The sequence below is a fragment of the Juglans microcarpa x Juglans regia genome, chromosome 7D, assembly GCF_004785595.1.
Source record: "Juglans microcarpa x Juglans regia isolate MS1-56 chromosome 7D, Jm3101_v1.0, whole genome shotgun sequence".
Taxonomy (NCBI): Eukaryota; Viridiplantae; Streptophyta; class Magnoliopsida; order Fagales; family Juglandaceae; genus Juglans; species Juglans microcarpa x Juglans regia.
Window position 1 is genome coordinate 23655609 of NC_054606.1, and position 27929 is coordinate 23683537.

At 37.6% G+C, this 27929-nt stretch overlaps 3 long non-coding RNA genes across 9 annotated transcripts; 2 read left to right on the plus strand and 1 right to left on the minus strand.

The window, feature by feature from the left end:
* Nucleotides 1-3648: 3648 nt before the first annotated feature.
* Nucleotides 3649-26763, minus strand: LOC121239300. Of its 7 annotated transcripts, none has more exons than XR_005935280.1 (7): nt 26704-26763; nt 26178-26356; nt 14671-14760; nt 14510-14620; nt 3944-3988; nt 3744-3809; nt 3649-3665 (listed from the first exon to the last, which is right to left on the minus strand). It is a non-coding gene; the product is annotated as an uncharacterized LOC121239300 (long non-coding RNA). The 7 variants fall into 7 exon arrangements; XR_005935277.1 differs by lacking the exon at nt 26704-26763 and adding an exon at nt 26584-26663; XR_005935281.1 differs by lacking the exon at nt 26704-26763 and adding an exon at nt 26492-26587.
* LOC121239299 lies at nt 4252-4803 on the plus strand. Its single transcript, XR_005935275.1, has 2 exons — nt 4252-4451; nt 4533-4803. It is a non-coding gene; the product is annotated as an uncharacterized LOC121239299 (long non-coding RNA).
* Nucleotides 15016-27206, plus strand: LOC121239301. The gene is made up of 2 exons (XR_005935283.1): nt 15016-15073; nt 26965-27206. It is a non-coding gene; the product is annotated as an uncharacterized LOC121239301 (long non-coding RNA).
* The last annotated feature ends 723 nt before the right edge of the window (nt 27207-27929 follow it).

The window sequence follows — 27929 nt, forward strand, 5'->3', positions numbered from 1 at the left end:
CTCCTACCCCAAAGACTCATTACCTAAATTCTACGGAACCTAAATCCTCAATTATCCTAAGCAATTAAAAACTATTCCCCTCCTTAGCAGCAACTTGAGTACCTAATCCAAAGAGTTCACCCAGACCCTGATGTTCAAGCCTTGATATTAAAACAACCAATCACCAAGAGTTCAGGCCTACTATACCAATGTTTAAGCCTAACAATGGCCTTCTCAGTCGTACCATCTTCCTGTCATAACATAACCCTTAACCCGCCTTTCAATTTCGAACAAAACAAAATAAAATAAAATTTCATAAATAAAATAACATACGACAAAATGCATAAAACCAATGAAGTAGTTCACCATAAAATAAATATAACAATAAAATAATCCGCCATAAAATAAAACAATTAAATTAAAATGACATACAAATAAATAAATAAACAACGAAATTATTATACAATAAAATAAATAAACAACAGAATTATTATACAATAAAATAAATAAAGCCAATAAAACCATACTCAACCAAAGGTAAACACTAATTAAAGCAATAAAATCAAATAAATCAAATAACATCAATTAACATAAAATAAAATAGCAATAAACTCATAATATAAAATAAATAACTTAACTTACACCACTTAAACAAAAATTTTATTATTTTAAAATAATAATAAAAATAATTTTCTGGTACTATCCTAAGGGACATGTGGTTTTACCCAGAGCCGAACTGCTCTGATACCACCTGTGGCGCCCCCAATCCCCCTTATAAAAATACACAGGGATCGAGACGCCAGGATGGTGACAACACGGTCACACATCCCAACGAAGTGCCAGTGTGTGTAAATGCAACAGTGTTCAAATAAAATATCGCAGCGGATAGTCAACTAAGTACCAGAATTTAATTACAATCAAACATCAGTAAAGATTTAAATAGCAGTTATACAGTCATCCCTGAAAATATTTTTACAATAGTTCTAAATGTACAAACGAGTGATCCTAGATCACTCCTCAGGCGGAGCCGTCTCCTCCGGCTCGCCCTCCTCCTCCTCAGCATCAAAATCTGCGACACCACAAAATGGTCTCGCAGGTAAGTATAACCCAAACAACAATATAATACAAAATGTATTAAATGCAACTAACATGCATGCACATGAAAACATGCATTTTCCACAAAACATTATTTTTCCCGAAAATGATAATTTTCCAACACACGCCAAAATCCCATTTGGCCCAAAATATCCGTAAAACATTTTCCCAGAAAATGATTTACCCAAAAAATCAACTCGCACTATTTTCCCAGAAAATAGTGCATTAATACCAAATGCACCATGCATTATTTCCATATGCACCATGGTCTCCCCTATGGACCATCCGCACGTCCTGGCTTCGCAGCGGTGCTCAGTTCCGCGCCCAGCGCGTACGTGGCCAAGCACTCACACTACGCAACGAGCGATGCCCAGTTCCGCGCCCAGCGCGTACGTGGCCAGACATCCTCTAGTCCCCGCCAGCAGAAGGACCACGGAGTCGGCACGAGACCATCTCGTCCGATCCCATTGTCGCCCGGCGACAACCCAGGGGACGTTACTCAGTATATTCCGCTCCCGAGTAACCAGAGGAGCTCCACCGAGTTAATGCCCCATCTCGGCTTGGGGTCGTGATACACACGCACCAAAATTATTCTCACATAAAATCATAGCTTTTCAAAGCACATGAACATGAATGCAATACACGAAAACCCAGTTTTCTTTTACAAACATGATCATGCATGAAATAATGAAATGCACATGTACCAACACAATATCCAAACAACCCATCAACAACAAATATCCAATCAACCAAATCAACCAAACAACTCCAATCACAAATCCATCCGACCCCCGAACTCCTCGGACTCAGTCCGGCATGCCAAAAACACAGTGAAATGGGTTAGTGCAAAAATACATTTAAATTACGAAAGTTCTTTGGAGAAATACTTACAGTGCAATATAATAATTTTCCGAGGATCGCGAAGTTGAAAAAAAGCGACGTTTGAGCAACACCACAGTGTAAAATACACTGTGGCCGTGGGTCACAATCACCAACTTTCCAACGAGGACAAACGAAGACCCAAGATTGATAGGGTAGGGCCTAGGGAGGTCGGTGAAGCTAGTGGTGGTGGTGGTTTGCCGTGGGTGGCGGCGCAAGGGGTGGTTTTAGGCCAAAAATGTGCAAATCGGAGATGGACTTGGTGGGGCTTCACCGGTGACGGATCGGAGCTGGGGTTGGGTCCAATGGGTTGCTAAGAGGTCGAGGATGAAGTGGTAGGAAGATGGTGGCCGGAGGTGGCGCGACGGCGGCGCTGGAACGAAAGTGACGCCGCGGCTTGAATGGGCTCGTGGTGGCTAACGGCGGCGCGAATGGAGCTGGAAACGGAGGTGTGGCGTCGCCGGTGGCTGGGGAAGCTGGGGAGCCGGGCGGTGTCGACCACCGCCGGCGCACGGCGGCGGGCTGGGGGAGAGATGGATGCACGGCGAGAGAGAGAGAGTGAGAGGGAGCTGGGTCCGCGCGCGGGGAGGGGAAATAAGGAGGAAAAAAAAAGAAAAGAAAAAAAAGAAAAGAAAGAAAAGAAAAGAAAAGGAAAAGAAAAAATAGAGGGAAAAGAAATGAGGTCCAATCCTCATAACTTGGGTCACAAAAATGATCCAACGGAAACGATTTCAAAACCTCAAGTTAAATAAAATAATTTAAACGTAATGGTAAAGTCAAATTGAAATAATTAAATCCCACGGTAATTAATTAAATATGAAAAACAATTTAAATGCACAACAATAAATAAATATTAAGAAAGCACATAAAAATTAATTTCCACCAATTAAAATCATAGAAATAAACTCATTAAAAACCCAACCAATTTTAAAATACGAGAATAAAATTTAAATAAATAAAAATAATCCTTTAGTAAAGATACACTAAAATGCGGGGTGTTACATCTGTCTCCATCTCCTTTCACATCCCCATCCCCATCCACACCTCCATCTTCTTCTTCATATCCACCCCCATCCACATCTTCACTACTACCACCTTCTTCATCCCCATCCCTACCTCCCTTTCCATTCTCATCCCCATCTTCATCTCCATCATCATCAAAACCTTCATATCTATCCACATCCCCATTCACACCACCTGTCAATGAACCAATACCAACCCCTTCTCCATCTTTATCCTCTTCTCCATCTCCATCCCCATCCGCAACTCCATCTCTACCTTCATCCCCATCTCCGTCCCAAGTTATATCCCCATCCCCATCACATGTCAATGAATCACAATCACAACATTCGCCATCTCCATCTCCATCTCCATCCTCCTCACCATCTTCATCCCCATCCTTATCCATAACTCCACTGCCACCACCCTTGTCATCTCAGCCTCAATCCCCATCCACCTATCCTTCTTTATCTCCGTCCCCATCTCCATCCATATCCACATCCCGATCCTTACCTTCTTCTCCATCCCCATCACCATTAGAACCTCCACCTCCATATGTTCACCAATCACCACCACAACCCCCACGATCTTCACCATCACCACCACTGCAATCTCCACCACCTCCTCCTTCATCTCCTCCCCACCTAGTTACAAATTTCCACCACCACCTCCTCCATCCCCTACCCAACCTAGTTACAAATCTCCACCACCACCTCCTCCTCCACCCCGTAACAAACCTCCACCACCACCTCCTCCATCTCCTCCCCCACCCCATAACAAATCTCCACTACCTCCTCCATCTCCTCCCCCAACCCGTAACAAATCTTCACCACCACCTCCGCCATCTCCTCCCCCACCTAGTAACAAATCTTCACCACCACCTCCGCCATCTTCTCCCCCACCCCGTAACAAGTCTCCACCACCACCTCCTCCATCTCCACCCCACCCCATAACAAATCTCAACCACCGCATTATCCATCTCCTCCCCCACCCCGTAACAAGACTCCACCACCGCCTCCTCCATCTCCTACTCCACCTATTTACAAAACTCCACCACCACCTCCTCCACCCGATTACAAAGCTTCACCACCACGACCTCCTCCATCTCCTCCCCCACCCTGTAACAAATCTCCACCACGACCTCCTCCATCTCCTCCCCCACCCTGTACCAAATCTCCACCACCACCCCTGCCATCTCCTCCCCCACCCCGTAACAAGTCTCCACCACCAACTCCTCCATCTCCTCCCCCACCTCGTAACAAATCTCCACCACCACCTCCTCCATCTCCTTCTCCACCTTGCTACAAGTCTACCACCACCTTTGCCATCACCTCCTCCACCTAGCTACAAATCCCCCCCCCACCACCCTCTCCATCTCTGCCTCCACCCCGCTACAAATCTCCACCTCCACCATCAAGCTCATCTCCTCGTACTTAAGACTACCAGTACCTAAGACCTCACATCATTTATTAAACAAATCACAATTTCTATGAGATTATGTAAGTGTGTAACGATCTTTTTTTCCTTCCTTTGCTTTTACCCATCATTAATTATGATAATTTTTACTTTTTTTTTTTTAGGTTCCTTATAAAATGATAAAAGAATAATTGTTGCTGAAGTACTCAGACTCTATTATCGAGCTTTGGTTTATCATTATAACTCAATGCCAATCAAGGCAACCATTCAAGACAACCGAGATACGATATGCCGGGCAGCTCTTGTGCAATATATAAATGTATTTTATTGACTTGATATAATGAAACGATGTTTACATAATATTTTTTCATCAATGCATGTAGATGCATTTGCTTAGTTTTTATTGATTGGACCATCAATCTATTCATATATATTTAATTTATGGTTGATGCCATTGTCTCTCAATATCTCTCTCGATCGTATTACATAATTTTTATTGAAAAAATGAAAGAGATTAATCAAAGAGAGGGGTTATCTAGTTAGATAGTAAGCGAGACAATTGTGAATCTGTCTCTTAGAAAAATATTGATTTCCACTCAAGAACGGCTTTTGTAATAAGGAAGTCAACAATATTGTCCTCAAGAAATAACATTTATGTAAATAGTGTGCATATTGCAAATACTGAATATATACTATTATGTGTAAGATAAAACAGAAAATATGATGGAGTAGGTTTTGATACCTTACTCACTGAAAGAGTTTGTATATTTATAGAGTTGTATCAAGCTGTTTGTTACAAAAGGAATTCAAATTTACAAGGATATGTAAAATACTATCTTAACAAACTAATTCAAAAATCAAAAATCAATTGTTTACAATTCTATTTTCACAGTGTTGCAGTCTCGGGATCTTCTGTTTTCTCTGTATACTTAGTCAAGCTAACACTCCCTACAAACTGGTGGGAACTAAGCAGATCATCAGTTTGGACCTTAGGAATTTAAACCTCAATGTTGTTTGTCCCTTAGTAAAAATGTCTGCTAGTTGATCTTCTGTTGAAATATGATAGACTTGAACATCTCTATTTACCACCTTTTCTCTCACAAAGTGGTAGTCCATTTCAATATGTTTTGTTCTAGCATTAAGAAGACTGGATTAAAAGCTAATGCAATGACTCCTATATTGTCACACCAAATTATCGGTCATTTAGCTAGAACAATGTTTAATTCTCTAAGTAGATTCTCATCTAATAGAGTTCAGCAGTAACTAATGCAAGGGACTTGTATTCTGCTTCTGTACTCGAACGAGGGACCACATTTTACTTTTAGCCCTCCAAGAGATCAAGTTTTTGCCCAGAAAAATTCCATACCCACTGTTGCTACGTCTGTCATCTGGATTGCCTGCTCAATCAGAATCACAATATACATTTATCTCTATGGGTGATGGTGTGTAATAAATACCATAATCAATTGTCCCTTTGAGATATCTTAGAACACGCTTGAGAGCTGTCCAGTGTCCTTCTCGTGGGGAATCCATAACTTTGCATAATTGATTAACAATATAGGAAATATCAGGTTTGGAAATGGTGCAATATTGAAGTGCTCCAACAACCATTCAGTATTTACTAGGATCTTTAAGTAGTAATCCTTCTTGAGATGTCAACTTCTTTCCAGAAACTATTAAAGATGACAATGGTTTTTCTCCAACCATGTCTGTTTTATTCAATAGATTAGTGATATATTTGCTTTGTCTCAAGTGAAGGCCATTTGAATCACGTCATGCTTGAACACCTAAGAAGTAACTCAAATTCCCGAGGTCTTTGAGTGGAAATATTGAGTTGAGCAATAAAGTAATGTATTGCCTGCTTATTTGATCCTATCACGATAATGTCATATACGTATACAAGAACAAATAATTGTAAGCCATTCTTTGCAAAAAATAAATAAAGATGTATCAACTGATGATTCAAGAAATCCATATTCAATCAGTTGCTGAGAGAGTCTTCAAAACCAAGCTCTTGGAGCTTGTTTTAGTCCATATAGTGATATATGTAATCTGCAAACAAAATCAGGTTGAGATTTATCAATAAATCCCTTTGGTTGTTCCACGAATACCTTTTCATCCAATATGCCATGCAAGAATGCATTAGAGACGTCTAGCTGATGAATAAGCCAATGGAAATTAACAGCTAGTGCTAGAATTAAACGAATAGTAGAGGGTTTAATTACTGGTGAAAATGTCTAGGGACTCAGCTTACCGTTTATGAAGGTCGGCACTCAACTTATTGGTCACGAAAGTCGGCAAGTCGAGGGATTTGTGTCTGACAGGCCATTTGAAATTAGCTCGGAATGCTCGGGCTCGACCACTTCTTAGTGGCATGTCTAGGAACTTGGCTTATTGTTCACAAAGGTCGACAAGTCGAGAGACTTGTGTCTAACTAGTCATCTAGGCAGAGCTCAGGATGCTCTGGCCCGACCACTTCTTTGTGGAGAGTCTAGGAACTCAGCTTATCAGTCACGAAGTTTGACAAGTCGAGGAACTTGTGTCCAACTGGCCATAGCTCAGGATGCTTTGGCTTGACCACTTCTTCGTGGCGAGTCAAGAGACTCGGCTTATTGGTCACGAATGTTGGCAAGTCGAGGGACTTGTGTCCGACTGACCATTTAGGATGAGCTCAGGATGCTAGGGCCCGACCACTTCTTCATGGTAAGTCTAAGGACTCGGCTTATCGTTCACGAAGGTTGTCAATTCGAGGGACTTGTATTCGACTGGTCATTCTGGTAGAGCTCGGGATGCTCTGGCCCGACCCACTTCTCCATGGCAAGTCAATGGACTCGGCTTATCGATTACGAAGTTTGGCAAGTCGAGGGACTTGTGTCCAACTGGTCATTTGGGAAAAGCTCGAGATGCTCTGGCCCGACCACTTCTTTGTGGCTAGTCTTGGGACTCAGTTTATCTGTCACAAAGTTCGGCAAGTCGAGGGACTTGTGTCCCACTAGCCATTTGGGCAAAGCTTGTGATACACTGGTTCAACCACTTCTTCATGGCAAGTCTTGTAACTCAGCTTATCGGTCATGAAGGTCGGCAAGTCGAGAGACATGTATCGAACTGGCCATTTGGGTAGAGCTCGGGATGCTCTGGTCCAACCACTTCTTTGTGGCAAGTCAAGGGACTCAGTTTATTGGTCACGAAGGTCGGTTAGTCAAGGGACTTGTGTCCGACTGGCCATTTGGGCAGAGCTCAAGAAGTTCTGGACCAACCACTTCTTCGTGGTGAGTCTAGGGACTCGGCATCTTGGCTTCAAGCTTTGACAAAGACAATTCAAAGTGAACGTTCATACTTCATTCATAAAACACATTTGATACATTCATAGGTAAGATTATGATTTCTAGGTAAAGTACTTCTTTAGGTGCTTAGCGTTCCACGAGTAGGGTAGACCCCTCCCACCGTGGCCCTAGCAACTACGCGATGGGTTAATTCGTGTTTCACAGCCCGAGCAACTCCGCGATGGGTCAATCCGTTCCTACAAATATGGAGGAATGAGGGCTCGAAGTGGTGAGAAACACCTCTAATGCCTAGGTCAGTTTGGGTTTTCAATCTATGATTTAAGGGAGCCATATTTAGAGAGTTTTCTGCCACTCCCGGGGGGAGGTATATATACTTGGTTGTGGTGGTCCCCTGGCAAGCCGATCATGGTGATGTCGCTCCATAATTAGGTCACATCCTTTTCCAACGTTTTACCACACGACAGGTCATCTGTGCCTCACTGTGGCAACTGTTGATAGTCTGAGGTACATGTCATGGCGTATCCATCTCCAACCTTCATTAAATGTGACGTGGTCCCTCCCTGGCGCGCCCACCTTCTAAGTTTGTCCAACCATCAGTGTCCAGGGACCAAGGTTGTCCCTGACCCTACATATATGGATTACTGGCCAATAGAGGTGTCAGGCCTTCTGACTCAGGGGCCCACGCCCTACGCCTGCTACTTTGCTACTTCTTTCTGGGCTTCCTAGGCCGGTCTCATCCTCCAGTCTGACCCATCATGTGTCCTCATTCTGATTCCCTTCTGCTTGGGCATCCCATGGCCCATCTATCCATCTAGGCTGGGCCTACATGGCTTGGCCCAATGCAAAAAAAAGGGGGGTGCCTGCCTCACACGTGTTGTAAGGGAATTGGACTCTCTAATAGGAAGTTGCATGGGTTGAAGAACATATTGCGATGAGGCTCAAGAATGATGAGCGAAGCTACAAGCCAGACTTCATAGATGTCATGCTATCAGCATTAATCGAGGAGGATTCCATGTGTTTCGTAGCTTCTCCCACACGATCACCTACAACCAAAGAGAGACAAGCCTTGGGGGTTTGTGTGAACGTCTAATGCCTAAATCAATATAGTATGGATATTTCCTTAGTGTGAAAAGAAGATCCCCTCATGGCCATACCTGGGCGATGTAAATAGAGCTTCTGATATCTTCTGTTTGACGTGATAACCGCCTGATCTTTCATTTAAAATTCAAGTCGTCAGATATTCAAACTTCACTTGCTGAGGATAACAAACTGATAACCTCTCTCCCGAGGTTTTTGGGGTGGTTATCCTCTCTGTGGATCAGTATGTCGAAGTTCAAGGTTCATGGGCCAGATTATTGTCTAGGCCCATAACATGGCCCAACAGGCCGAGAGGCAGAGAAAGGATTAAACCCCATCCACCATGTTTGGTCATACATGAGAAACCATTACCAAGGCAACTTTAGTGGTATATATATATATATATATATATATATATATATATATATATATAGTACTAGTGAGGAGCTACATGCAAGGCACGTATGCCCCTTGCACAGCACCTAGTTAAAAAATAAAAAGGCATCTTTTATTATATTTTATTTGAAAGTTTGAAAAAATTGTAATGATTAGATGAGATGAAAAGAGATCGACTTATTATCCAAACAGGACCTAAGTTTCATCAATGATTGGTTTGAGATGAGTTGAGTTAGCCTCAATCAAAGTGGATACAGTGACTATCTATCACTCCACAATGAACAACAAAATGAGAATTGAAATCCATGCAAAGTTGAAACACGTCATATATTTATACAAATTAAAATAAACCTAATACAAAATTAAGAGAAGTGATAGGTTCATACAAGTTTAGTGGATAAGCAAATTACTTATCTCGTAGCTCTACTTCTAAAATTTAATTTCACAGTTTGTTATTTACACGAAACTCTAAATTCATACCATGGAAATAAGAAAGTGTTTCTAAATTTATACGAAACACTAAACACAGTTTGTTACTTTCTAAAAAGCACTTCGTGGTATTCTAATTAATTAAAATCATACCATAGAAATAATCTAATAAATATTTGATTATACTAAGATTAATAGATAGTAATATTATTTAAAGTTCATAACATATTCATTGATTTTCTATTTAAGGTATAACATAATAATTGTATCAAAAATATGTAAAAATAAACAATGGAATTAAACAAAATCCATAATACTATAGGCTACTCATAAATGTAATGCTTAGTACTATAATTTGAAATAAACTTTAAATCCCTTGTGTATTTTCTGTGAAAAAAAAATAGATCTATAGGCTAAATATTTATTCAATTAAAAAAGCCACAGTAAACTATATCATAGCGGTTTTATGAACATACATCCAGGCCCAACCTAATTTAAAAACACAAGTCTCATTTAAAATCTAAGCATAGCCCATGTAAATGACCCAGGGTTAAAACATACGACCTGCCAAGTTCACCAAAGGGCACAAACGTAATTACTCAAAATGATTCTTCAAGAGACTTCTACGAAATTCTAAGGGCCATGGGTTGAAAGGTGTTTTTGTAATAACAAAAAGCATGCATGCACCCTGTAGGAAAGCTGAAAATCAAACAGGGAAATCCAAAACATAAGGCACAAAAAACTACAAGAACCAAAACACCTTCATTGGAGAAGGGAAAGTCATGCAACAATGGGATTTAAAGCTCACCAGGGGAAAATGGAGATGTGACGACAGATGTGGGTGGCTGGTCGAGAATGGGCAAAGGACGGTGGATTCCCGATGGCTGAGCCGAGATCAATGGCTACAGTAGTTTCTGGTGGAAAAAATATCAAATTTTTTTCATCATTTGGTTTTGGAAACACAGTGAAGAAAAGAGAGGGCGGAATCGGTGGGGTCTTACGAAGAAGAAAGGGACGCCATGCGTGGTGGATCTTGTTGGCCGGAGTCAAAGTTGGCAGTTTCTGAGTTACGGAGTGGTGTTCCGACTTCTCCTTCGAGAACATGGCACTTTTGATTGTGTCTACCACACGGTCTACTATTGGTTTGCCGACTTGAAATTTGAATATTCAAAGGCTCTCTTCTTCCTCCTTCTCCTAATTCTTCTTCTTTTTTATTTGAATCTTTTCACGGCAGGGTTTTATTTATTTATCGTTAATATTATAAATGGGCATTTTCATGCAGCCCATCGAAGCAGTATTGGAGAAGGGACAAAATGGGTATGATTTCCTTTCTGATTCTGTTTATTTCTATACGAATCTAAGTGGTATTTTTTGTAATGGTGTGAGAAAAATCCGAGTGGTATTTTTTGTAATGGTTTTTTAATCTTAGTGGGTATGATTAATTTATTGAATTTATAGAAATCTGAAGGCATTTTGTTTGGACTTGCAGAACGAATTAATTTTTATTTTTTTGGAACTAAACTTTTTTTTTTTTTTGAGATTGTTTTGAGTTTGGTCTAATTTAATATATACGTATAATCTGAGATCTACCCTTTTTGTATCTCCGATCCTCTAAGCGAAATTTTTTTTTTCTTTACATCTGAATAGGAAGGAAAAAATGGTCAAGAAGCTACTATTAATAAAACTAAGGGGCAAAAACGTAAGACCATGAATTAAAAAAAAAAAAAAAAACCGAGTGACAAAAAGGGTAAACAAACAAAAAAAAAGGGGTAAAATTGTAAAAGCACAAACAAAATATAAAAAAAAAGGGATAAAATGGAAAAACACCAAAAAAAAGAGGACAAAATTGAAAAAATAATGTGAGACGAAAAATACTGTTGCTTTTTTATTGAGCTTTTATATATAAGAAGATATATAATGTTGGTAATCTTTTTGCAAACGCCTACTCGAATGGCAGAATAGAATCTTTGAGCTACACATCCGAACCTACCTAAAGATCTTGAAATTTGCAAATAAGTTCTTTTTCCTTCCTCTGTACAAAAAGAAATTATCAGTATACAATATAGAATAGCAAAATATATATATATATATATATATATATCAGTATACATGATATATATATTGCTATTTTAAGAAACCATCACGAAAGTTCTTCCTTTCAATCTTTAACTTTGGTGTCAAGTTACTTTAGTGTTTGAAGAGAATTAAGAAAAGAAGAGTAATGTTAGATACAATCTTAAAACGTGTAAATTTCACGAATTCTTTTTAAAAAAAAGTGGGGTTCATCTTAAGAAAATAATTTTTATATAAATTCTAAATTTATCCACTTTAAAAAAAAAATACATAAAACTTGTACATGTTAAAACCATAAGTATCATTTTTCTAAGTTTGAAAAATCAGTCTAGAGTCAAGAGCATGAGTTTGGAATTTGTGAAGAGCTTGTTTAATTTTTTTGTAAAAGTATACCTAACCAGGGAAATGATTCAATTGCGCCGGCAGCCCAAAATCCCAGATTATAATGATCTTTATCAGTCCCAATTACATCTTTAAATCATGGAAAATGCATTCATCTTGCCCCAATTGCCTTGGTGTATAAATTTATAATATAACTCTCTAATCATTCCATCACCTTTACATGCACATGATAAAAAGCAGAAGCAGGTACATAGGCAGTATAAATGCTTGGCATGCCTGAATGTGTTTTGACATGTATTAATCTTAATGCAGCTTATTAGCTGATAGAATCATCGACGTACGTACATGGAGAAATTAAACAGATATATACTCCCATCGAGGTAATTTGTTTATTAGCAAATAGGAATTAAATTCTAGTCCTACTGATCAGTAAATCCACCAAGAAATGCTACAGATTGTAGTTTTTTTTTCAATTAATAATTAAGGAATTATTTTTTTAATGAGTTTGTGATTTTTTTAAAAAAAATATTTTAGAGGATCTAGAAAATGTTAAAAAAATAATTACACATTCAATACCCACTCTCGATGGGTCTTCTCAACGATGGCATGTATCGTTCAGCATCAATAAAAGCAGTCCGTTCGAGGCAAGTTCATGAATATGGCATATAAAATCGTACAGAATTGAATGATGCTGCTTTAGTGGCAGCTTGTATACATACTCTATATCAGTCCCAACTTGTTCGTCCAAGCACGCATGCTATTTATGAATCAAATTTAACTCATTTTAAATTAATTATTGATGAAATTCATTATTTTTTTAATTTTTTATAAAAAAATTAAACTCATCTCAATTTACTTTTAACATTTCAACCTAAAAAAATTATATTCATCTCAATAGAACTCACAAAATACTACTACTAACAACTTAATTTAATTCATCTCAACATTCAAATACAGTCTAAATTAACCATTCAAAAGCTTCTCCAGACTTTTTCTTTTAAATTAATTTTTTTTTTTTTTTCATTAACCCCTAGCCTGCATATGCTTATTTCGCAAAATAAATTTTTCATCCTTCTTTATCATTAGGTAATTAAGTATATTTACAAGTCACCTCCACCAAAAAATATCGCCGCTACAAATTACACCACCACAGCCATTATTTTGATCTCCACCATCTCCATACTACAGAGTCTCCTCCATTCTGGACCATTACTTCCATCTCCACCTCCTCCATTGTTACTATGTAGACTTTCAAAAAATGGGAGGCCCAAAAAATCAATGGTAGATAATAGATTAGTTACAGGATGGAAACTTCATGCGTACACAATGATAAACAAAATGCATGCAATGCTCTCTAAAGGGATGGCTCCCTATAAATTGACAGCATCTTGATGCTCATTCACATGCACTCTGAATATATTCTCAACGTATAGGAGCCCCCCAACTGTGGGACTTCGCAAGTGTTGGCTCGAAAAATGGCCAATTTATGACTTTACCTGGTCTATGCATTGGGATTGTTCTTGTTAGCCACCAATGTAGTAGCAGCCATTGACGATTCATATTTTGTCCACTCTCCACCTCAAAACGAAATAAAACGACCACCAATAACAGTCTCAAACCCACTACCCCTATTCGACAATCATAGGCAACGACCTCCACCATCACCATATTACAAGAAGTCTCCTCCACCACCACCAAGTCGTCATAAATCACTGCCACCTCCACCACCATACTAGAATAAGTCTCCTCCTCTGCCACCACCTCCCCATCTCCTCCCCAACCCCGTTACAAGTCTCCACCTCTACCTCTTCCATCTCCTCCCCCACCTCGTAACAAATCTCCACCACCACCACTTCCTTTTATCTCCTCCCCCACCACGTAACAAATCTCCACCACCACCTCCGCCATCTCCTCCCCCACCCCGTAACAAATCTCCACCACCACCTCCCCCATCTCCTCCCTCAACCCGTAACAAATCTTCACTACCACCTACGACATCTCCTCCCCCACCCCGTAACAAGTCTCCACCACCACCTCCTCCATCTCCTCCCACACCGCGTAACAAGTCTCCACCACCACCTCCTACATCTCCTCCCCCACCCCGAAACAAGTCTCCACCATCAACTCCTCCATCTCCTCCCCCACCCAGTAACAAATCTCCACCACCACCTCAGGCATCTCCTCCCCCACCCAGTAACAAATCTCCAACACAATCTCCTCCCCCACCCCGTAACAAGTCTCCACCACCACCTCCTCCATCTCCTCCTCCACTCCGTAACAAATCTCCACCACCACCTCCTACATCTCTTCCCTCATCCCGTAACAAATCTCCACCACCACCCCCGCCATCTCCTCCTCCACCCTGTAACAAATCTCTATCACCACCTCCTCCATCTCCTCCCCACCCCGTAACAAATCTCCACCAGCACCTCCGGTGTCTCCTCCCCCACCCAATTACAAATCTCCACCACTACCTCCTCCATCTCCTCCCCCAACCCATAACAAGTCTCCACCACCACCTCTTCCATCTCCTCCTCCACCCCGTAACAAATCTCCACCACCACCTCCACCATCTCCTCCCCCACCCCGTAACAAATATCCACCGCCACCTCCGGCATCTCCTCCCCCACCACGTAACAAGTCTCCACCACCTCCACCATCTCCTCCCCACCCCGTAACAAATGTCCACCGCCACCTCCACCACCTCCGCCATCTCCTCCCCCACCACGTTACAAGTCTCCACCACCACCTCCTCCATCTCCTCCCCCACCCCGTAACAAGTCTCCACCACCTCCTTCATTTCCTACTCCACCTATTTACAAAATGCCGCCGCCACCTCCTCCATCTCCTCCCCCACCCCATAACAAATCTCTACCACCACCTTCACCATCTCCTCCCCTACCCCGTAACAAGTCTCCACCACCACCTCCTCCATCTCCTCCCCCACCCCATAACAAATCTCCACAACCACCTCCGCCATCTCCGCCTCCACCTCACTACAAATCTCCACCTCCACCATCAAGCTCATCGCCTCATACTTAAGACTACAAGTACCTAAGACCTCACATCATTTAGTAAACAAATCACAATTTCTATGAGATTATGTAAGTGTGTAACGGTCTTTGTTTCCCTTCCTTTTCCTTTACCCATCATTAAGTATGATAAAAGAATAATTGTTGCTGAAATACTCAAGACTCTATTATCGAGCTTTGGTTTGTCATCATAACTCAATGCCAATTATCAAGGCAATCGTTCAAGACAACGGAGATATGATATGCCTGGCAGCTCTTGTGCAATATATAAATGTACTTTATTGACTTGATATAATGAAACGATGGTTACATGATATTTGTTCATCAATGCATGTAGATGCATTTTCTTAGTTTTTATTGATTGGGCCATCGATCTATTCAATAGAATAATATATTTTAGCAACAGATAAAAATGAAAATGAAAGAAAATTAATTCAAGAATTTTGAACAAAATAGTATTTATTGAGAAAATAAAAACGATTAATGAATATTGTTAAAGTAGCAGTTATACATTGAAGTTCAAAGAACCTAACAATTAATGAAAGTTACAACAATTGAAATAAAAATAGAAAAATTCATTAACCAAAAGACACTTCTTTTAGTTTAAACAGTCATATTATATATATAGGACTGTTGTTAAAAAAAAAAAAAAAGTACAAAGTGCGTCAAAAGCATCAGTGTTAGGCGTCGCGCATGTATTCTAATTTTATAATTTCTAGTGGAAAACACATCTATTTATTTTAAAAAGTTCTATTTATTTCCATGAACGCAAGCAAGAACAGTAAGTTTTTTTAATAATTACCTCTCCATTGTAAAGGGGAAATTTCGAAGACTGTATATTATTTATATATATATATATATATAATATCCCAAAAAAAAGGTTCCAATTACTTATAAATTCAAGTAATTAAAAGGTTACAAAATCTGAGTGTTAATAAATAAGTTTGTTATATATACACGTGGACTTGGGAAAATTCATCTCTTAAATTAGCCAAATTTTTTAACTTTTTAATTAAACCATAAAAGTAATATATATATATATATATAATTAACTTCCTTACGGGGCTTATATGTCATAATGTAATTACTATTATCATATATGAGATTTCTCAAATATTCCTCATGTGATGATCAGAAAAAATAAATTAGAATGTCATTACTACTTCTAATTTCTTTCTCTTTTTTTTTTTCAAAGATAACATTCATATCATAAATCAAAGCATAGAAAAATGCAAGGAAGACTATGGGGCATTGTTCAGCTAGATTTATTGGGTACTCCTTATATTCGCCTTTAATGTATTTTTTATGAAACCTTGCAATCATGGTTTTCCCCTACCTTAGTGAGGATTTTAATAATAAGAGGCTTGACCTCATTTTTGGGGGGGAAAAAAAGTATTATGAGTTGTAGAAAGAAGTTGAATAAATGTGTTTTTTTTTGCCAAAGGGTTCTAGTTTCCGCCAATCAAGTGAACAAATATTGGTGTTGATGTAAAAATTTGTTGGCTAGGATTAGATGACGAGGATCTATTTGAATTATTGGATGAATGTAATTTATTTTTATCTTTATCTACGAATATTTAAATTAAGAGATAAAGGTTTGTCTTTATCTTTATCTATGAATATTTGAATTATATGATAAGTGGTTGAATAAATAAAGGTTTCAAAAGACTTTTGATCAAGATTGAAGATTAGAAAAATAGGAGATAAAGTGATCTGGATAGAAGATTCAAAAAGAAGATATCAAGCAGAAAAATTTCTAACTATCAAGAAGTTATCTAAAGCAGTTATACGATGAAGCTTCAGCTCGGACCGTTAGCAGTCCATCAGCAGCGTAACAGAATTATAACTTAATGTAATCCTCAACAGAAATGGATAACCACTAAGCAGCTTTTTTAAAGAGACTTCGGCTGAAGGTTTCAAATATCCTTTGGATCAGTGTTTATGTTGGAGCTTGGAGATTTGAGAGAGATCCAAGTGCTTGAGTGTGTGAGGATTCTTGCAAATGATTTCTCTCTTGGAGTGCGTACTTACTCCGTGTTAGAGTGGAAGTGATCAAGTTCAACCAATGAAGTTCTAGGAGGGAAGTCCATAGTTTGAAGATCGCCAAAAATTCTGGTTGCTATTGCGGTAGAAGACAAACGGGTCGTTTGTCTGTTCAAATAAGAGAGTCAAGTTACAAAGGTTTGTAATTAAGATTTACTTGTAATTGATTTTCAAATAATAAAATTAACTTTTCTGAATTTGGTTACCTCGTACGATTTTACCTTTAAAGAGTTTCCCTTAGTAACCAAAATTAGTGTTACGCACTTCGTTTATTTTATATATTTGATTGTCTATCAAATTATTGCATAATTAACGACTAAGCAATTTATTGAGTGAATTGGTAGATATTTCGGCTATGTTACAGGGGTACTTGGATAATTTCAATTGGCATCAGAGCGTAGTTCACTCATTCAAGTGTGATTTGTTCCCCTGTTGACCATGTCATTATATGTCCCGCCACACTTTAATGGGAAAAACTATATATATTGGAAAGTTAGTATGAGGGATTTCCTCAAGTCTTTGAATGAACATGTGTGGTATGCAGTTGAACGAGAGTGGACTAAACCCGAGACAACTATTGTTGCTTTGGACAAGAGATGAGATCACCAACTCTAATTGGAATAGCAAAGGACTTAATGTTATTTTCATGGCCATATCTTCTGATGAATTTAAAAGAATTTCAATGTGTGAGATTGCTAAAGAAGTATGAGATATCTTGGAGGCTGCACGTGAGGAGACAAAAATTGTAAAAAATTCAAAATTACAGTTGCTAACCTCAAAATTTGAAGAGATTAAGATGCTGGAAGATGGAAGTTTTAATACTTTTTATGCTAAACTTAACGATATTGTGAATTCCAGGTTTAATCTCAGCTAGAAGGTGGAGGATTCAAAGATCGTGAGAAAGATTTTAAAGTTACTACATGAAAGATGTCGCCCAAAAGTTATAGCCATTGAAGAAAACAAGGATTTGGATTCTATTAAAGTTGAAGAATTGGTCGGCTCCTTACAAACATATGAGTCATCTCTTCTTCAAACAAGAAAATGTAAGTCCATTACTTTAAAAATAGTAAAAGATGATCAAGATGATTTTTCTAATAAAGAAAGTTTGAACGATAAGGATATAAATCTCATTGCAAGGAAATTCAGAAAATTCTTATTTAATAAGAAAGCTAGTGGAAAGCAAAAACAAGGTAAAGAATTTCCTACAAAGAAAAAATATTCCGAAAAATGGAATAAAGAAAAATCTTAACAAAAAGATAAAGTGAAGTGCTATAAATGCTCAAGGTATGGTCATATAAGAATTGAATATCCAAACTTTAAAAAAAAAACAAAGGAAAAGCATTAAATGTCACACTTAGTGAAAATTCAGAATCTGAAAATTCAAGTTCATCATCTGATGATGAAAAATCTTTTGTGGCTTTTTTTACTGTTAATGATTTTTCTGATATTATACAAACAAAATCTGAAAGTGAGTTCGATGATAATGACTCAGATATAACTATTATTGTTGCATATAATAATTTATATGAAGAACTGGTAAAACTTAAAAAACTCAACAAGAAGCTGTACAATAAACTCAAAGTTGTGGATGCTCCAAAGAAGTCGCTTCAAAATCAAATCTTTTTGAAAACTCTCACGAAAAATCAACCTCAAAAAGACTGATACGATGTAACGTTGAATGTAAGTTTATTCCTTCTTGTCATCATTGTGGTGTTGTTGGCCAGATAAGACCATATTGCTTTAATTTGAATAAGGTGAAAAAAAATGGAGGAGAAAGAAAGTTAAAAAGAAAGGAAAAAACTCTAGAAAATCAAGTTGATAAGATGAGTTAACAAATCACCTTCAAAAGTCTAAAGTTTGGTGAACTAGCAGAATTTTGTCTTCACAATAAAAATAAAAATAAAAAGATCATACAAAATGGTGTTGATGAAAAGAATAGACCAAAGTTTAAAGCAAAGTAGGTGGTCAAAGAAAATGTCGTGTCACATTAATTGATAGGATCACTTGCATGTTCTTGCATTCCTTGCATTTCATTTTTTTTAGTCTAGGACATGTATTTTATTTTTCTGTTTTTAATTGATGTTTCTTTTTTCAGTTTTTTTAAATAAGAAAAATATAATATAAAACTTTTTTGGTTTGTTTCTAATTTTTTTGGGAAGTGCATGCTTGAAATGTCAAAGTTTTTGAGCACATGTGTTCTCACAAAATAAATTTTTGAACTTATGCATCTTTCTACTTTGTGCATTTCATTTTGTACATACTAATCCTATAGGTCATCTTGACAAAGTTCATTTACAAGCACTATGAGAAACTTATATGTATGTTCATTATAATTAAGTTTCATATTTATTATTGAGATGCTCATCATAGAGGGAGTCCAAACCTTGAATTGACTAATACTAGTTGAACCTAATACAATAATAAATAGATTTTCCCTTGCCAAACACAATTGGTCGATTCATATTGAAAAAATCGGTGTTGAATCATTGCAAAAAAAGACAAACACCCTACATGGATATATCCCTTAAGTCCTTATAGAAAGAATCACTGCTCAAATCATTGTGGAAAAAGAGATGAGTAACAAAAATGGACATATAAAATGGTTGTGCAAACTAGTGTTTGGGGGAGATACTCATGTATCTAGGCCCTAGCATAAAGTTTGACTTTTGAGATGAGTGACAATCTTTTGGGAGCATCTATAAGAAGAAAATGCTCATGAATAATATTATCAAAAATATATTAAAGAGAAAAAGAAATAAAAAGTTACTGATTTATATAAGTTTGCTCATTCACACACTCACATGAACTTTGACATTAATGATCTTATGAGGTGTGAACAACCATAGTGATTGTTACAAATAAGTGGGTGTACTCTATTAAATTCTTTTTGTGAGTAGCACTGTGTTTGAACTAAGATGCATCTAGGCATGTTACTTGTCACATTGCTTATGTATATAAAAATTAAGTTTTTATTTTTTATTTTTATTTTATTTCCTTATTTATTTTGGTTTATATAAAATAAATATAAAAATATAAAATATATTTTAGTTTGGGTCAGTGTTGTGTAGATGTTGCTTTTGTTTCATAAGTCTGGCAGAAGTAGAATGAGCACCTGTGTTGCGATTAAGTCCAAATGGGACTATCACAAGAGTCCATGCACGACACGGGTAGCACTTAAGTGAGTTGAGTCCAATGTTTTTCATACTGTACCCTACCATGCCATACCGGCTACTGGTCCGATATAGGTAATACATCTATTTCATACCGTCCCAAATACCAGGTGTACCATCCTGTACCAGCTTGTACCAGCCGAAACAAATATTTCGCCCGGTACACATTATGCAGCCTGTTTGGATGATATTTTCACAGTTTCAATAAACATCTAGGGGCTATTTTTGAAAAAGTATGTTTGTGGTAACTCAAAACTTAAGAACTTATGTTAGTTGTAACTTAAAACTTAAAATTTGTATTGAGAAGTATAGAGTTTATGGTTTATTTTGTTGTTATTTGGAATACAGTTAATGCTTGTATATATATAATTTATCAAAGTATAAACTATCCAAAACGGTACACGAAATGGTACCGGTACCGAAACAGTATTGGTATTGAAATATTATTCCGAAACGGTATATGAAACAATACCGGTGCCGAAATATTTCGTTCCAGTGCCTTGACTTGTACAGCTTCCGGTACGGTATTTAAAACTTTGGTTGAGTCAGTTAAGTGCCTTAGAATCTAGACCCATGGCATTGCCTTATGCGATAATCCAATAGCCCCCTCTCAAATTTCTCGCGACACCCAGATTCACAACAACATCATGTACGCAAGCCCCAGCCATATCATTCTATCCGTATCACACTGAATAAAGATTTGGTTCCGAGTCTTTTGATTCACGTTTCTCCATCACAGTAAGCTCCTATTTTATTCAAATCCTTCTCACTCTCCAGTCTAGGTTTCGATGCATATATATATATATATATGGAGATTGAGTTGTTGATAGTTGATACGTGAAGTTGGAGCTTGGATTGTTGTTGGATTGCATATGCATTTATGCATAGGATTACATGAATATAATTTATTGATGTATAAAGGCTTAATTTTTGGTGGGTTATGGGATTATTCATTTCGGTTTTAAACTAGTGACCATCAAGTGTTTGTTTTTATGTATCAACCAAACTATTTCATTCATTTTATCATGATTTTACTTGTATTCATGCTCATACATCAAGTGTATTTAATCCATGAAAAGTTGAGACACGTGAGAGTTGTTCATCATGTCTTTCTTAGTGTCTTCATCTCGGCTTACATAAGTGATATTTATTATCTTATGAGTCCTGTCAGATTAGTGACAAAAATAGGGAGTATTAGAGAAGCAGATTGATTTATTTCGAGTATTATAAAATTGGTATTGTGAATTTTAGGGAGAGCTTGAGTAAGTGTGTTGTTGAGGGGGAGTTGAATGAATGTTAATTGTTATAATCAAGAAAGTTTAAAATTGAGGGGGAGAACTAAATTATGGATATAATTCAACTCCAAGGCTAGAACATGTTTAGATTTTAAATCTTGTGAATTTTAATCTTAGTCATTGTTCTGTCATTATTTTTTATTCGTGATTATTTGCTTGGAATTTCTACTCGGTCTCTTTGTCTATTGTCCGTGCTTTTGACATGTTTTATATTACATTCCTCAAGTTGGTTTTGTCACCAATCCACCAAAGGAGGAGATTGTTGATGTAAAAGTTTGTTGGTTAGGATTAAATAACTAGGATCTATTTGAATTATTGGATGAATGTAATTTGTTTTTATCTTTATCTATGAATATTTAAATTCAAAGATAAGTAGATTAATAGATAAATGTTTGTCTTTATCTTTATCTATGAATATTTGAATTTTACGATAAGTAGTTGAATAGATAAAAGTTCAAAAGACTTTTGATCAAGATTAAAGGTACAAAAGGATAGGAGATAAAGTGATCTAGATAGAATATTCAAAAAAGAATATATCGAGCAGAAAGAATTTCGAACTATCAAGAAGTTATCTAAAGCAGTTATCTGATGAAGCTTCAGCTCTGGCCGTTAGCAATCTGTCAGCAACGTAATAAAATTATAAATGAATGTAATCATCAGCAGAAATGGATAACTACTAAGCAACTTATTTAAAGAGACTTCGGCTGAAGGTTTCAAATATCCTTTGGATTAGTGTTTATGTTGAAAGCTTGGAGATTTGAGAGAGATCCAAGTGCTTGAGTGTGTGAGAATTCTTGTGAAGGATTTCTCTCTTTGAGTGCGTACTTACTCCGTGTTGGAGTGGAAGTAATCAAATTCAGCCACTGGAGTTCAAGTCAATAGTTTGAAGATCGCCAGAGGTTATGGCTGCTACTGATGTAGAAGACAAACGGATCATTTATCTGGTCAAGTAAGAGGAGTCAAGTTACAAAGATTTTGTAATTGAGATTTACTTGGAATTTATTTTCAAATAATAAAATTGATTTTTCTGAGTTTAGTTGTTCCGTCGGGTTTTACATTTAAAGAATTTTTTAAAGAGTTTCCCTTCGTAACCAAAATTAGTATTACGCACTTCATTTATTTTATATCATTTATTTTATATATTTGATTGTGATGACTTGCATAATTTCTTATATTCTATCACTTCTTAAGTTTAAACTTTAATTTAATTTTATTTATTTTTATTAATTTTAGACTTTATTGTCGTCATTAAATTTTATTTCAAATTTAAAAAAAATAAAGATTCAAATTTTAGAAGCCTATTGTCTAAAATTTCTCTCATTTAAATAAAGAGTTTGGTACTTTAAAAAAAAAAAAAATCTAAAGATAGCATTAGATGTTGGAGGCTTTGGAGCAATACGGGGACTTTTCTTTAATTTTATGAATTGACATGTGTGGGATTTTTGAATGGATATACAGTAAGTGTTTACTTGGCTTTTGGCAATTGCATGCGTGGGATACGGGCTTCTCTTGGACGCACGGATTGGAGTCTTTTGGTTTGACTTGGTCCTTAGGAAGACTTGCTTTTATCTTGTGCAAGCTGGAACGGATTGGTGGGGATTCAAAATTTAATTTGCTTTTTGCACTCACGGACGTAGAGGCTTCTTTTGTTTTATTGGTTGGAGGACGCGTACGAAGCGAAAAATTGACGAAGACGCTGCTGCGGAGGAGAAGACTGCGGACTTGGAGGCTTGGACGATACTGTGGACTGTAAGGAGTATTTTTAATGTTTATTTCTTTTTATTTTTCTCTCAAAAAAATTATGTTAAATTTTATTTTTGGTATGAACTAAATTTTCTTTATTCTAGAAAAATGATGTAATCTAATTTCGAACTATGCTTACTTTTCTATGTTAATTTAAAGTAATTTTCTTCTATATTGTCTGATTTATTATGAGATTATTGTTTCTAATTAACTGGTCATTAATTAGATGATTTTAATCTTATGATTTGCTGTCGAAAGAGGAAATTATAGGATAGATCTTAGTTATTTCGACATAGATAAATATAGAAATCGAAAGACTTATATAAACCTATGTAGTATTAAAATCATTGGTCTTAGTGTTTTTTTGCTTTATTAATTTGTATATTCTTGTGTAAAATACTGAACAAGAATAATTTCCAATTGACTATCGAAATAGGCTTTTGGATGTTTGTGGAGATTTGCTAATAAACAGAGAGAATTAAATTCAATTAGTTAGATGAGTAAAGCATAATGAGGGATTAGGTGAAATCGATTTCTTAAAAGTTTTCTTTCCCATTAATTTGATCTTTGAACAACATCTTTCTTTTTCTGTGTATTTTCTTTGAATTAATTATATTTTAATTTACAATTACAAAAATTTTAGTGACTTCTCTAAATAAAGTCAAGATTAATATAATTTCAGTATTTGTCAAAAGTAAGTTACAAATTCCTGAGAATGATACTCTTCTCATCATTTTACTATAAAACTACGATACTGTGCACTTACAATTTTGCACTGATCAAATTGTCTATCAAATTATTGCATAATTAATGACTAACCAAGTTGCTGAGTTAATTAGTAGATATTTCCGCGGTGTTACAGGGATAATGGGATAATTTTAGTTGGCAATTAACTTCTCTGAAAAATGTGTTCAAACCATAAAACTTAACTTTCCATTTGCGGTGTTTTTGGTGGATATCAGTCATGTTGATGCGTATTGCGAAGTGGACAAAATTCTCTTATTTGTGAATCTCAAAGAAGACACGTAAAATAGATCTTATAATATTTATTTTTATTTTACAAATATTTCAAACAATAGTAAATGTATAAATCATGTAGACTCTATTTGATGTATATATCTCTTTTCTACTTGACTCCATCAAATTTAGAAAAGAATTTTAGAGGATCTTGAACCGAATGAAGCCGTAGTTCAAGGGAAATTCTAGGGTAGTTTTGGCTAGAGTGCAGACTAGAGTTTTAAGGGTGACATGGGACACTCTTTTCCATAGGAATTGGGAAATGTTTTATCAAGCGGATTTTTTTTGCATGCCATTATATATGGACTGTATAAACTCCCAATCTTCAGTTCAATTTTCCTTCTAACACAAGCCAATCACTGTAGGGCTACATAGTCATTTCAATAAATTTGCATGTTACATAAAAAATTAAAAAAATAAAATAAAAAAAATAAAAAATAAAAAGCCAATACTTGAATGAAAATGTAAAGTTTATCAAAGAAATTGAGATCGAACCCCTCCATGTTTCCAACTCAAACTAACTTACCTCCATTGTTACTATGTAGATTTCAAAACATAAGTAATGCTTAGAGGCGGAAGTCATATTCCATTAACCCCAATTTATTTGTAAAGAAGAAAAAAAAATGAGAGGGCAAAAAAATCAAAGGTAGATAATAGGTTAGTTAGAGGATGGAAACTTCATGCGTACACAACGTTCAACAAAATGCATGCAATGCTCTCTAAAGGGATGGCTCTCTATAAATTGAGAGCATCTTGATGCTCATTCACATGTACTCTGAATATATTCTCAACTCATAGAAGCCCCCCAACTGTGAGACTTTGCAAGTGTTGGCTCAAAAAATGGCCAATCTATGGCTTTACCTCGTCTATGCATTGGGATTGTTCTTGTTAGCCACCAATGTAGTAGCGGCCATTGACCAGCCTTATTTTGTCCACTCTCCACCTCCTAACCATATAAGACAACCACCAATAACAGTCCCAAACCCATTACCACCATTCGACAATCATAGGCAACCACCTCCACCATCACCATATTATAAGAAGTCTCCTCCACCACTACAAAGTAGTCGTAAATCCCCGCCGCCACCACCACCATACTACAATAAGTCTCCTCCTCCGCCACCACCTCCTCCATCTCCTCCCGCACCCCGTAACAAATCTCCACCACCACCTCTTTCATCTCCTCCCCCACCCCATAACAAATCTCCACCACCACCACCTCCACCTTCTCCTCCCCCACCCCATAACAAATCTCCACCACCATCTCATCCATCTCCTCCCCACCCCGTAACAAATCTCCACCACCACCTCCTCCTCCACCCCTTAACAAATCTCCACCACCACCTCCGGCATCTCCTCCCCCACCCAGTAACAAATCTCCACCACCACCTCCTTCATCTCCTCCCCCACCCCTTAATAAATCTCCACCACCACCTCCTCCTCCACCCCTTAACAAATCTCCACCACCACCTCCGGCATCTCCTCCCCCACCCAGTAACAAATCTCCACCACCACCTCCTTCATCTCCTCCCCCACCCCGTAACAAGTCTCCACCACCACCTCCTCCATCTCCTCCTCCACCCCGTAACAAATCTCCACCACCACCTCCAGCATCTCCTCCCCCACCCAGTAACAAATCTCCACCACCACCTCCTACATCTCCTCCCCCACCCCGTAACAAATCTCCACCACCATCTCATCCATCTCCTCCCCCACCCCCTAACAAATCTCCACCACCACCTCCTCCTCCACCCCTTAACAAATCTCCACCACCACCTCCGGCATCTCCTCCCCCACCCAGTAACAAATCTCCACCACCACCTCCTCCATCTCCTCCCCCACCCTTGAACAAGTCTCCACCACCACCACCTCCATCTCCTCCTCCACCCCGTAACAAATCTCCACCACCACCTCCGGCATCTCCTCCCCCACCCAGTAACAAATCTCCACCACCACCTCCTCCATCTCCTCCCCCACCCCTTAACAAGTCTCCACCACCACCTCCTCCATCTCCTCCTCCACCCGTAACAAGTCTCCACCACCACCTCCATCTCCTCTTCCACCCCGTAACAAATCTCCCCCACCACCTCCGGCATCTTCTCCCCCACTCAGTAACAAATCTCCACCACCACCTCATCCATCTCCTCCCCCACCCAGTAACAAGTCTCCACCACCACCTCCGACATCTCCTCCTCCACCCCGTAACAAATCTCCTCCACCACCTCCGACATCTCCTCCCCCACCCCGTAACAAATCTCCACCACCACCTCTGACATCTCCTCCCCCACCCCTAACCAATCTCCACCACCAACACCTCCGGCATCTCCTCCCCCACCCCGTAACAAGTCTCCACCACCACCTCCGACATCTCCTACCCCACCCCATAACAAGTCTCCACCACCACCTCCACCCCGTAACAAGTCTCCACCACCACCTCCTTCATCTCCTCCCCCACCCCATAACAAATCTCCACCACCACCTCCGCCATCTCCACCTCCACCTCGCTACAAATCTCCACCTCCACCATCAGGCTCATCTCCTCGTACTTAAGACTACAAGTACCTAAGACCTCACATCATTTACTAAAAAAATCACAATTTATATGAGATTATGTAAGTGTGTAACGGTCTTTGTTTCCCTTCCTTTTCTTTTACCTATCATTAAGTATGATAATTTTTACCATTTGGTTTTTTAGGTACCTTATAAACTGATAAAAGAATAATTGTTTCTGAAATACTCAGACTCTATTATCGAGCTTTGGTTTATCATTATAACACAATGCCAATTATCAAGGCAATCGTTCAAGACAACGGAGATATGATATGCCTGGCAGCTCTTGTGCAATATATAAATGTACTTTATTGACTTGATATAATGAAACGATGGTTACATGATATTTGTTCATCAATGCATGTAGATGCATTTTCTTAGTTTTTATTGATTGGGCCATCGATCTATTCATATGTATTCAATTTAAGGTTGATGCCATTGTCTCTCAATATCTCTCTCGATCGTATTACATAATTTCTATTGAAAAAATGAAAGAGATCAATCAAAGAGAGGGTTATCTAGTTAGACAGTAAGTTAGATGATTGCGAATCTATCTCTTAGAAAAATATTTTTTTCCACTCAAGAACGTCTTTAGCAATAAGGAACCCAACAATATTGTCCTCAAGAAATAACATTTCTGTAAATAGTGTGCATATTGCAAATACTAAATATATACTATTATGAAAATAGAATAATATATTGTAGCAACAGATAAAAATAAAAAAGAAAGAAAATTAATTCAAGAATTTTGAATAAAATAGTATTTATTGAGAAAATAAAAACGATTAATGAATATTGTTAAAGTAGCAGTTATATATTGAAGTTCAAAGAATCCTAACAATTAATGAAAGTTACAACAATTGAAATAAAAATAGAAAAACTCATTAACCAAAAGACACTTCTTTTAGTTTAAACAGTCATATTATATATATAGGACTGTTGTTAAAAAAAAAAATGCATCATTTCCAAAGGGCCCTCTTCAATCCATACAGCTTCGTCATCTAACTGTAAGGCCCTCGTTGCAAGGATATGAGCAACCTGATTGTAATGTCTGGGGGCAAACTGGATTTTCCCATCAATTCTAAAATTATATATTTTGGTAAACACAAC